The sequence below is a fragment of the Mastomys coucha genome, unplaced genomic scaffold, assembly GCF_008632895.1.
Source record: "Mastomys coucha isolate ucsf_1 unplaced genomic scaffold, UCSF_Mcou_1 pScaffold7, whole genome shotgun sequence".
Lineage (NCBI taxonomy): Eukaryota > Metazoa > Chordata > Mammalia > Rodentia > Muridae > Mastomys > Mastomys coucha.
This window is the reverse complement of record NW_022196913.1, coordinates 40,437,350-40,449,538: the sequence shown is the minus strand read 5'-3', so window position 1 is coordinate 40,449,538 and position 12,189 is coordinate 40,437,350. Positions and strand designations below refer to the sequence as shown.

General features: G+C 40.5%; 1 protein-coding gene and 1 long non-coding RNA gene across 3 annotated transcripts in view; one reads left to right on the top strand and one right to left on the bottom strand.

Moving 5' to 3' along the window:
• Nucleotides 1–12,189, top strand: part of Lyrm4 (LYR motif containing 4) — a 135,714-nt gene that overhangs the window by 5,533 nt on the left and 117,992 nt on the right. The window lies entirely within an intron of this gene.
• Nucleotides 7,218–12,189, bottom strand: part of LOC116082727 — a 21,943-nt gene continuing 16,971 nt past the window's right edge. The window contains exon 2 of the long non-coding RNA XR_004115403.1: nt 7,218–7,403. This is a non-coding gene — a long non-coding RNA (uncharacterized LOC116082727). The remainder of the gene's footprint in view (nt 7,404–12,189) is intronic.

Here is a 12,189-nt window from a genome sequence, read left to right as displayed (position 1 = left end):
CTCTCTCTCTCTCTCTCTCTCTCTCTCTCTGTGTGTGTGGGTGGGGGGCAGGTGCCTGAGTGGTGAGTCTGTCTCTGTGTCTGTGTAAGTGTGTGTGGTGCCTGAGTGGTGAACTACATTGTGTACTGGTTTTCAGGGAACAAACACTTCTAATGATGATTTGGCTAGTACTTATAACACCGCTGTAAAAATATGCTTAAATAACATTGAGATTCTCGTTTCAACCCTCTGGGCATAACTCAGCTTCATTTTGATCTTAATTGTATCATTTCTTACTTAGAAACCAATGCACCCTGCAGTGCCCTTCATTTCTATAAAGGTATCTTCAGTCCTCTAAGGACCATTTTGGATCTCTTGTCAGCAGTTGCTGATGAGTGGGAAACTCCATCCCTCTTTTCACCTCTTCCCACTTGACTAAATTAGAGCTCCCAGACAGAGCCCACCTGCCCAGTCACCCTCAGGTCAGTGAGTGTCCTGCTCATCATGTGTTCTTGCTGCTGCCCCCTTTCTCTCTGAGTGGTAAGGACCAGATTCTGCCTCCACATATGAGGAGCTCACATTCCACCCTAGGTCACAGTCCTCACTTTTTATATGGTCTTAAGAGTGTTAGGGATATTTTCCCTTCTGTTTAAAAGAGGAAACCCTTTTTGCCCTCACATTAAGCCTTGAAATAATGCTTTTAAGACTTATGTAACTCATGACCTACTGGAGAAGACATAAGATTCCCTTTTAAGCAGACAATTCAGAATTTTACTGTGGCCAGGCGGTGGTGGCACACGCCTTTAATCCCAGCACTTGTGAAGCAGAGACAGGCAGATTTCTGAGCTCAAGGCCAGCCTGGTCTACAGAGTAAATTCCAGGATAGCCAGAGCTACAAAGAGAAGCCCTGTCTCAAAAAAGAATTTTACTGTGAAACACTGATCAAATTATACATCTTGGTGAAAACTGCCTTTGTATTGTAAGATGTACAAAAGCAAAGTTTTAAAAAGAAAACGATTGCTTTATTAGATTTATTAAAGCTCCTTGCAGATTTTGCTTTAATATTCTGAGTTCATACAGTTGAGCTCATGCATAGCCTGTGGCACTTCCTTAGGAAGAATGCTCGGGATGGTGTTTCTGTGGTGCCCCGCAGACAACTGGAGGTAATTCATGTGTGCTTAAAGATGATTGCTGAAACTTGGGAAAGATTAATTATTATCACCAGCTGTGGCTAGAGTTTCAAAAGCCAGTGGGTTTTTTTTTCCTTTTATAGTTGTTAATTTTTGTCATATTGGTTAATGATTTTGAAAAATACTTTGAGAAAGTCACATTCAGATTCTAATTTAGGGGATAAAAAGAAAATAATTTGAAAGTATTAAATACAGAGCTGGAGATGTAGTTAGTTGGTAAAATTTTGCCTATCACACAATACCCTGGTTTTGATCTCTAGCACACCATTTTAAAAGGGCAGAAGTATGACTTCCTTGTAATTTGAAGGCAGGAGGATCAGAAGTTCAAGGTCATTCTCAACTACACAGCACAATTTAAGCCCAGGTCTGGCTACATGAGACCTACATGTGTCTACATGAGACCTACGTGTGTCATTGCTGGGATTTTGTTTGTTTTATTTTTTTTTTGTTTGTTTGTTCATTTGTTTTTTTATCTTTGAAAGTATTTCCAGTTGTATTTAGTCTATCTATAATTCAGCTTAGCATTTCTAAAGTAATATAACAAAAGAATCAAAGCAAAGAGAAAATGGAGGTAGAAAATAAAGAACAAAAGGCTACAAATTGCTAGTCCAAGTAACTAGGATATTTGTAAATTGTCTTAAAAGTATTCTGCATTGTACCTGGATAATGCTATTTGTTTACAAACTGTTCTGTTTGAAAATGACTGAAACAAAATTATAGAAAATTGACTGCCTCTCACAGTCCTCAACAATAGCACCATACAAGCCTCACTAAGGACGAAGGCTAGTCCATGCCATACATTTGAGCCATTTCTACCTTCTCTCACTGTTCTTTTTCTAATTATATCTTGTGTGTGTTAGTGTTATAAATTTGCCTGTTAATGCTCACCAGTTCTCATTGATTTGATTGATCCAATCTCAGGGTAATTATTTGTTTTATTTAATTAATTGCTGCTGCCACATTCAGTGTTGTTAATGTATTACCCTTCTATGTAGTCTTTTGTTCCTGGGGTAATTTTTGAATGTGTTTAATCCTCCTTTTAACCTGGTTTATTCAGCTTATATCATCAATTCATTATAACTGTTGAACATCTTCACTGTTCTCATTTAATGACTTCATATGTTTTCTTTCCTGTCTATCCATACCACCCTTTTCTTTAAATAATTATCTCTCCCCACACACAATGGCTAAGAATCATCCTGGTTTACCAAAAAACATTTCTGTAGACAGAAATGTCTCATTTGAAATTATCTTTATCTTTGACTAAACAAAATGCAAAACTAAATAAGGAAGTGTTCCCTTACAGACATATTGGAAGCAGGCACAGCCACTGACCAGTGCTCTCCAGTCATCTCTTATTAGTAGAGCAGGTTATTTCTGAGCACTAGAGTGACATGGAGTCTAGAAGGCCTGATCCTTTCCCCTGGTGGAGCGGATAGTACTATGCAACACTCTGCTGCACCTCCCGGCTTGAATACTGAAGGACCTAGTGAAGCTTTCTCTGCTTGTTGACCCTGAGCTTGACCCCAGAAGGAAGAAAAGCCCCAGTAGGTGAACAATAGCCTAGAGCACCCCTTTCTAGCAGCCTTCGGTGCTAGTTTCTGCCCACCCACAACAGTTTTGTCCACAACAGCCTGCCTCTGCATCTGACTTGGTACGTGAGTCATTCCTGCACTTCTACCACATCAAACCTGCCTCACAGAGCTGGTGTGAGCATTCACTCATCCAGGACTCCTTCCTAGCCCCAGTTGCTTAGTCTTCTCACTTAAGGATGCTCAGAGCCATAGCCTTTTCTCAGGCTCATGACTAGGCTGTTGTTGGTTCTGGGATATACTAGCTAGTTTTATGTCAACTTGGCACAAACTAGAGTCATCTGAAAGAACTTCAGTTGAAAAACTGACCCACCAAATGGGCCTGTGGGCAAATCTATGGGGCATTGTCTTGATTGATGATTAATATAGAAGGGCCAGATCCCTGTGGGTGGTGCTCCTACTAAACTGGTGGTCATAGGTGCTATATTAAAAAAAAAAAAAGCAAGCCTCATAAGCATGTTCCTCTATGACTTCTGCATCAGCTCCTGCTCCCAGGTTTCTCTCTTGAGTCTGTACCCTAATTTTCTTAAGTGGTTGGAGTGTTAACTAAGGACTGTAAAGTAAAACAAACCCTTCCTCCGCAGCTTGCTTATGGTTGAGGTGTTTTATCTTAGCAGTAGCAACCCCAGCTAAGACAAGGGTCTTTCTTCCCCTCTCACCTCACCTTAGGGTTAGTGTTCATTCCTAGCCCTGTGCACTTCTCCATAGGGACACAACAGCTGCGGTCTGGCGTTCTCTACATTTCCCTAACTAGTCTGATGGCATTTCTAGGATGTCAAGCCTATGTGTATTGTCCACCATCACCCCAGCACAGACAGTTACTTGGGGGGACAGACACAGGATGTGACAATCTACAAATTCCTCTTAAGATACTGTCCCTGACTTTCAGATACTCTGTGCAACCTTCTGCCATATTATTTCCCCCAATGCTACCTTTCTACTAGAATGCCACCTTTCAGACTGTAGTGAGCATGTCAACTTTGAGTGTCTTCCTGTAGAATTCCATCTAATTTTTATATGTTTATTCATTCATTTTGATGTTGTTGTTGTCGTCGTTATTTTGAGACAGGGTCTCACTGTGTATCTAGCTCCAGCTGGCCTGGAACTTGCTATGTAGACCAGATTTGCTTAGAACTCACAGAGATCCACCTACTTGTGCCTCAGTAATGCTGGTATTAAAGTCACTGACACCACCTTATTATTTGAGGCGCTCTCTCTCTCTCTCTTTCTCTCTCTCTTTCTCTCTCTCTCTCTCTCTCTCTCTCTCTCTCTCTCTCTCTCTCTCTCTCTCTCTCTCTTCCTCTTTCTCTGTCTTCCTCCTCTCCTCCCTCTCACTGAATTTAAAATGAATTTTTGCTAGGCTGGCCAAGTGCTGGAGTTACAGGCACAGGTCACCATGTCTGGTTTTTATGTGAGAGCCAGGGATCTGAACTCAAGTCTTTATATTCATACAACAGGCACATTACTAACTATCTCCCCAGTCCTGTACCACCATGTTTAATCACATTGCCATTGTCACTGTGGCTTTCTGGGTGCTTCATGGTACCTAAAAATAAGACATTTCCAGTTTTCTGCCTAAAGCCAGTTCCAAGGCTGCTCACCCAGAGGGAGGGGCTTAGGGTTAGAAATGAGTCTTCCTGAGTTCTTACTGACATGACCAGCTGTCCCAGACAGTGGTCTCTCTCCCCCTTTTGTCAACATTCCTACTTGCAAGTCCTCAGCTCACCTTTCCCTGAGTCCTTTAGATTTGGCCCGCCCCTAAAGGAGGGGCAGAAGTGTCATGCTAATAAGGTTTGCACTTTAGGTAGACTAAATACAGAAAACAAGATATGTTGGAAATATACTTTCTTAGACATCATTTCCTGGTGCTGGAGTGTAGCCTAGTAGTAGGGCATGTGCTTACCATGTACAAGCCCCCTCCCTGGAAAATCTTTCTGTTGTAAAAAATGAAAGTCAGTGAGTGGGGGAGAATACCCTAAATACTGAAACAGCTCGGCTGATGAGCAAAATCAGGTGTGGGTAGATGAGTCCTTGTCCTGGCAGTGTCTTAACGATGCACATTTTGTCAAGACGTGCTGCTGTTGCTTTCATGGTCGGTTTTCAAAGGTCAGAAGAACAGGTCTGAAAGGTGATGTGTGGAAAAATTGGCTTCCTTGTTGTAATTAATTAGAAAGCTGAAATGCAGAAACTGAGTCTTGTTTTCTAACCTCTGCTTGCTGTCACACACAGTCACATTTCCATAGTAATTAGTGTTAATCCATAGCCTCTTCAAAGGGAATTGCTACCCTGCCTTCTCCTGACCTTAGAATATGGATGAATCTAATGCTTCTTTTTAGCTCTGTCTTCTATTTTTCCCCTCTTCTTTGAGAACAGAGGGAAGAGGTACACCTTGCAGCATAGCCTGTTTTCATTTTACAATTCTTCTCTTTTTTTTTTTTTTTTTTTTTTTTTTTTTTTTTTTTTTTTTTTTGTTTTGTTTTTCGAGACAGGGTTTCTCTGTGTAGCTCTGGCTGCCCTGGAACTCACTCTGCAGACCAGGCTGGCCTCGAATTCATTTGTCAGCCTAGAGAAAAATGTGTTTCAAGTATTTTTCCCTAGCTCTCTATTCTTTGAGTCTTTTCCATGTGCAAAGCCTCCTCCCTCACCTCTGTGAAAGAGACACACTGACTTGTCCCTGGCTGGATGAGAACAAACTACAGAAGCCCTACTCTGGAGCCATCTTTAGTATCACTGAATCTCTTTCTGTGTGTCCATGGCATACTGGCTATAGGACCCATCTTGAATACTAAAATCCCCAAATGCTCAAGACCCTTATAGCAAATTGCACAAATGCTATGGAAATTGAGGTCACTGTATTTTTGAGGAGATAACAAGGAAAAGGTGTACATGTTCACTCCATGTACTATTTTGCGTTTGTCTGTTTTGGTTTGGTTTTCCTCATACAGTTTTGGTACTAGTTGATTGAATCTTTAAAAACAGAACCTTGCAGATATGGAGGGCTGACTATACTTACTTACTACCCCTTAACTTTGAAGTACATGTCAGAATTTCCTAAATAGCTGCGTTTTTAACCTTGCCTTAGCCTTGATCACAGAGCTATATTGACCCCAGCAGCACTCCTAGAGGCTCACATCTCCATCTGTGGGAAGAATCAGACCCCTGTACACTGTTGTCAGGGACGTCTCAGCTCTGGATCTCCCCTCGCCAGACAGCTCTTCCTACATTAAACTTTTTAAGAGAGAGGGTAAAGCATAATTAAAAGCTGTCACTTTGTAGTTGATAGTTTAATAGATATTGCTCCCAGCTGTTCTTCTGGTATAAGAGTCCCTAAGTAAATGTTTTGAATTGTTTATATATACCCTATGGCAATATTATCACAAAGGGTGCCATTTCATAAATTGAAGATAAATTAGCTTGGTTACATTGCCATATTCTAAGATACCAGCAAAGAGATGGGAATAGTGTTAATGAAAAATATTTCTGCATTGTGTAGTGGTAATGGGAGACCAAGAAGTGGACAGGTAAGAGCCCAGATCTTAGAGAAGAATAGAAGAGTAGACTAAATCTGGGAACGGTAATGTGCTGGGGAGGAGCGCAATCCTTCGGTGGTAGAACACTGGCCTGGCCTGCCTTGGCAGAACCTGATGGAGTTCTGAAGAATAGCCAACGGTGGACTGTTTACCTCACTGGAAAAAAGCATTTTTGGACCACAGACTGTGTAACCTCTGCCTGACTGGCTCCAGCAGTGTGAGTTTCCTCCCTGCTGAGGTGCTGAGCTTCTCTCTAGAACTTTTGTCTACCTGTGCTGGGTTCTATCCCTGTGGAGCCAATGAGGATGTTGAGAGGAGCTGCATCCAAGGAATCTTGAAGCAGAAAGCCAGGTTTTGTTGGAGCACGGCCTTACTCTCTAACCTTTTAGAACCACATGTGGCCTATGCTGTCAGGATGCTGGTGAGGAATGATATCTGCAGCCTCCGCCTTGCAAGTCTCTCCTCCTCAGTCCACCATAGGCTCGCTTAAGGATCCTCATGTTACCTTTGTCTTGGCCTTCCCTTCCAAGACAGCAGGAACCCCTGTCTCATGGCCACCCCAGTTTGCTGACCATGCCCCTCCTCTGCCTCTTTTCATCTGACAATGGAGGCCCTAGTATTCTTTCCCCTCTCACCTCATTCTCCTCAAATCTCCATAGTATCAGTGGCTTCTACCCTTCTGTATTTTAATGGATCCTTGTAGTTAATCCTTGTCTCCTGAACCACACCTTCATCTTTCCAAGGTCCTCCTGGGCATTTTGGGGTGTTAAGAGCATCTGAAGGTAATCAGATATGAACTGTAATGCTGCACCCTGCCTAATCCATTGTGCCTTCCCAGGAAGCTTGAACCTCTGGTTTTTTGCTCATGGTCCAGATACTCATTGCTTAAACTGGAAGTCAGACTGATTTCTCTTGACTTTGTCTGGGATCATAACTTCTTTATTTTTTATGGAGTATCTCTTAGATATTCCTTTCACTGGCTGGCTTTGTATCCCCATCAGTTTTTATCGAGCTTTATAGCAATTTCTGTTGGTCACTCAGCACCAAGTTCTTGATTGTGTCAGGCATCCTCCATGCTACAGCCAGGATGTCATGCTCCATCCCTAGTCAGACTGTAAAAAGGCACAAAGGATTAACAGAGGTATAATTCTTCCCAAAAGAACTAAAATTTGTCAAGAAAGTTTGAGTAGGCTATATTCAAATGAGCACATGCTGAAGACAAGGCAACTCCAGGAAATAGTGTGGGGCTATGAATAACTTACATCTGAGATGTTGCTCTATTTGTCTATGTGAGAAATGTTGACTTTGCTTATAAAATTCAGAAATCTAATAGGTTACTTCTCTACTACTCAGAATATTAAAGATTAACCCTGGGTCAAAATTTGAATTTCTTTCCTATCATGCAAAAACTACACCAAATAAATAGGATCATAAAATTAACATTTTATTGTTCTTCAAAGATCTGTATTCACTTCACTGCTCTCACTGAATTAAATTATACTTAAATCATTTGCTTTTATAAGGGGAAAACAAGTCAATTTGGTTGAATAAAATATGGAATGTTTATAAAGCCCTTGAACATTCCTTAAGTACTCACAAATTTGCTTGTTGACTTAACCTAGGCATCTTATGTGTGGGAGTTTGCATAATCATTGATGTCTCATTAAACACAAATTCTACCATGAATATAGATAGACATACTCTCTGGGTACATCTTGAGTAGCCTTAGTTTACCTTAACACTGTCACTTGCTGTGTTAGAGTAAATGTCCTTGGACCTAGTCTGGAATTGTACCATTATTTCATTCTGCTCTAAATTCTCAGTAAGACTTTCAGAGCTAGGGATATAGTGGTATGATTTTTAGCCATATAGGAGGCCCCAAAGTCAGTTCCTTATCACTGGAAGAGAAAAAAAAAAGGAAAAGAAAGAAAGGGAAACTCCTTTCTTTTCTCATATGAACCTGGAGGTGATTTTGCTCTTGGCTTATCTTTTTCTTAACTGAGGAATCAGTATTTATGTGAGTACTTTAGATGAAAACATCTATAAAGAAAGGAAAACCAAAGTAAGACCCGGAATGAGGTTTGCAAGCATGCAGGCTGCTCAGAAGACAGAACAGTTGGCAGCAGGAGCACCATGTCAGGTTTGACTCAGCTTTCAGGATCAACTCCAAGAGAGAATGATGCCTGGCTACGTAAGTTAGTGACTACAACAAGGGAGCAGCCAGTTGTTGAGAGGAATTCCAACTCTTCAAAGGTCAACATCCTCCACATAAACATGGGGTCGCTTAACAACTGGGTGCTTTCTGAGAAATAAGCAAAGAGATGGTTTTATCATCTCACAGACTAAATGCTGGGATATCACTGAGTGGTAATTGTCTGGGACCGCATCTTGTGTGAGGTACCCTCGTCAACTAGAGCAACTATTCAGCAGATGACTACCTAGCAATCTGAAAAGCATTTTCATGGTATATTTCCCATTCAAACCATAATAATCTCTATTTCAGCTACTTGTTTCCACCTGCACAATGCTGGGTTACAGGTATGCCTGCTCATGCCGATCTGTGATGTAGGTACTAGAAATTCATATACAGGTCCTTATGCCTGTATAGCATGCACTGTTAGCCTCTGAGACATCTCACCAGCCCTCTGATCTTATGTTTTGAGGCAAGATCTATCACTGAACCTAGAGCTCACTGGTTAGACAAGACTAGCTAGCCATCAAACTCCAGGGGTCCGCTGTCTCTACTGCTCTGCACAAGGTTACAGACAAACTCAGCGTTTACATGGGCTCTGAAATTCATATCCAGGTCCTCATGGTTACATGGCATTTCATCCACGGAGCCATCTCCCAAACTTCTTTGAGATTTTTAATGCTGAAATACATTTGTGGGAATGAGGAGTAAACTCCCTTAGACTTTACCACTTATAACATAGACTCCACATAGAATTTTCTTTGCAGTGTAGTGAATCCATCCTCTCCCCTTCCTAACATATCACACTGACTGCCTTCTTTGTAGCATCACTCTGTGGCTTCTGCCTAAACAAAGCTTGCTCTTCTCTGTCCAAAAAGTGTTATGACCTTTGAAAATCACATCGCCCATAGCCTAAGATACTTTCCAAGAACGGAGCAGCACAGGTAAGCAGACCTCGGAGCTCCCTGTGCTAACTGTAGACTCCTGGAAGGCTACAGTGGCTGCCTGTGGCCACACCCATGTAATCATGATGTTCTTATCCAGTGAGAAGCTCCTTTCTCATTGGATAAAGAATGCCAGTCTTGTAGCAGAGCAAGGAGATTTAAGTCTATATTAATAATCTGAGGTCTAGACTACAGTTTTTATTTGACCTACCATGTACAATGTGTGCTTTCGCAGATAGCTTAAATGCCATTCAATATTACCTAGTTACCATTACTATGAGTGGGGAAAAATAGTAATTTGGTTGTGGGAAGTCCAGGTGTTACTGGGATTTTTGTGTGTGTGTGTGTGTGTGTGTGTGTGTGTGTGTGTGTGTGTGTATTTTGGTTTTAAGGTAGGGTCTCAGGTAGCCCAAGCTGGGCTCAAACTTACTGTGTGTCAAAGACGATGCAAGTTTGCTCCTCCTGCCTTTACTTCCCAAGTGGTGCTGTTGTAGGTATGCAGTACCACAACTGGTTTATGTGGCTGGGGATCAAGCTACATGCATGCTTGGCAAACAGCTTGATGAGCTGAGCTACATCCAAGGCTGGTAACAAATTTTCAAATGCAAATATTTGCTTGGTTTTCTTCAAAAGATTAGGCCTTACCCTGCAGCACACACTAAACGAGGCATAGATAAATATAAAGTATTTTGACCAACTTGAAAGGAACACATAGATAGGTATGTGCATTGTCAATAGGCAAGCAAGCAACTGGTAGATGACAGTACAGTATCCAGGTGAAAATAACCATCTCCATGTATGATCCATGACGTTATGTCCCACCCATTCTCAAGAATGGAAGAGGTCCATTTGGTTTGGTTTCATTTCGTTTGGTTTGACTACTTGAGACTAGGTCTCACTATTTAGGCTAGGCTGGTCTCAAAATCTGTATCTTCCTGCAAGTGGAAGTGCTAACTAGATCCCTGTGGTGTTTTGTGCTGATTAGATTTGCATTGGGTTGGTTGGTTTCATTTCTGGGGGTTTCTTTTGTTTTGGGTTATTCCTCCATCTAGCTTTAGAGGAGGAAGAAGAGTTGTTCTGCATTCTGCCACTCTATAAATTTTCCTTAATAATACACTGAACTCTGGGAGGTTTCTTACATGCTCCCTTTTTCTCTCTTTACTCATTTACTGTCGCTAACTAATAGCAATAAAAATGATAAAAGGGAAGTCGTTTCAACTTGATAGGCCATTTTAATGAATTTTCAAGTTCATTGACCAGGAGAGATTTCCATTGCTCATTAGACTGTTTTTCTCCCATAAAGAAGTCATTGAACAATCTGCTATAGGTATTTTAGTCTCTATAAATTTTAAATACTTTAAAGGTCATGTCTTAGGTTTGCCAGCTTACACTATAATTTTGAAATAAAAAATAATTATATTCTGCAGTCTAATATTTAAGCATGTTACATAATGAAAGCTTAAGTTTGCTTTTCTGGTACTGTGCCAAGCAAGGTCTCCTCTCTTGGGGGTTGAGGTAGAGACAGGAAATCTCACCATGGAGCCTTTATGTCAAAATACTTGTAAATGAAATGCAGCCAATTACTAAAGAAACATGTAGATATAAAGAAATTACTAGAATATTCTGTTTACTTCCTCACAAGGGCAGCTCACAGGACTCTGCAAATGAAACTGGGGTTCTTACCTAGTCTGAGGACAACCGAGAGGGGAACCCTGGGTAGCGGAACCTGGTCTGTATTGTGTGGTGCAGACACAGTGGAGCCCTTTCAGGAGTAGTCTTTACTGTGATCACTCGGTTAACATTTTGGAAAATCTTGGCCCCAGAATGTCAGTGACTGATAACAGGCCCACATAATAATGAGAAGTTTAAGTTTGAAGAGTGCTTTTAAGCATTATGAAGGGTGCCAAGACAGAATTGCGCCTCAGCTGTTCCCCCAGGGATAGAAGTGAGCACCCACTACAAGATGGTATGCCAGCTCACTTTCTGCTAGCCTGTTAAGTTTTAAAATAATAATATTATTTTCAAGCATCCTTACAAAGCCTTACCCAAAAATTGCAGTTCTAGGAAATTGTTAAGTCACATTATTCTGAATATGCTCTGGTTTGCACATAACTTTTCATATTTGCACAACAATTGTACTGTTTCATTAATTTACTGTAACTTTTTAGAGGCTGGGTTTATTTGCTTGCTTGTATGTTTTCTGAATGCTTGGGTTAGTGCTTGAATCCTACAGAGGAAACTGAGTGACTGTGGAAGGGAAACAGTCATAGCTCCATCTTTTGAGCCCTGGAGAGTCTCTTCTTTGCCCTACTGTTATGTCTGCTTTCTAAACTGCATCTAAGTATTACCGTACACCTGTATTCTCCCTGTGTTCACCTGTACAGCTGAACACACCTGCCAAGTTCTGAAATATATTCTCACTGATTCAGAAATCATTTTTCAAGTCTTCAAACTTCCTCACTTTTTTCTTAGAATTTTTTTCTCTAATATATGAGTTTTTTTAAAAAAAAAAAAAACAGCTATCTTACCTAATTTCACTTGACCTTTTTTAATTTTCTAATTTTAAATACATTGTTTTCTATTTTCTTATAAGAAAATATGAGAAAACAAAATATTGTTTTTTCTAGAATATAAGGAAATGTTTAATGTGTTGAAGTTAGTATTTTATTAATAAAATATTTGTCATTGATTGTCACTTTGATTATATTCTAAAGATTTTACATATTATACTATTATTAAAAAGCATTTTCTTTTTTTTTTTTT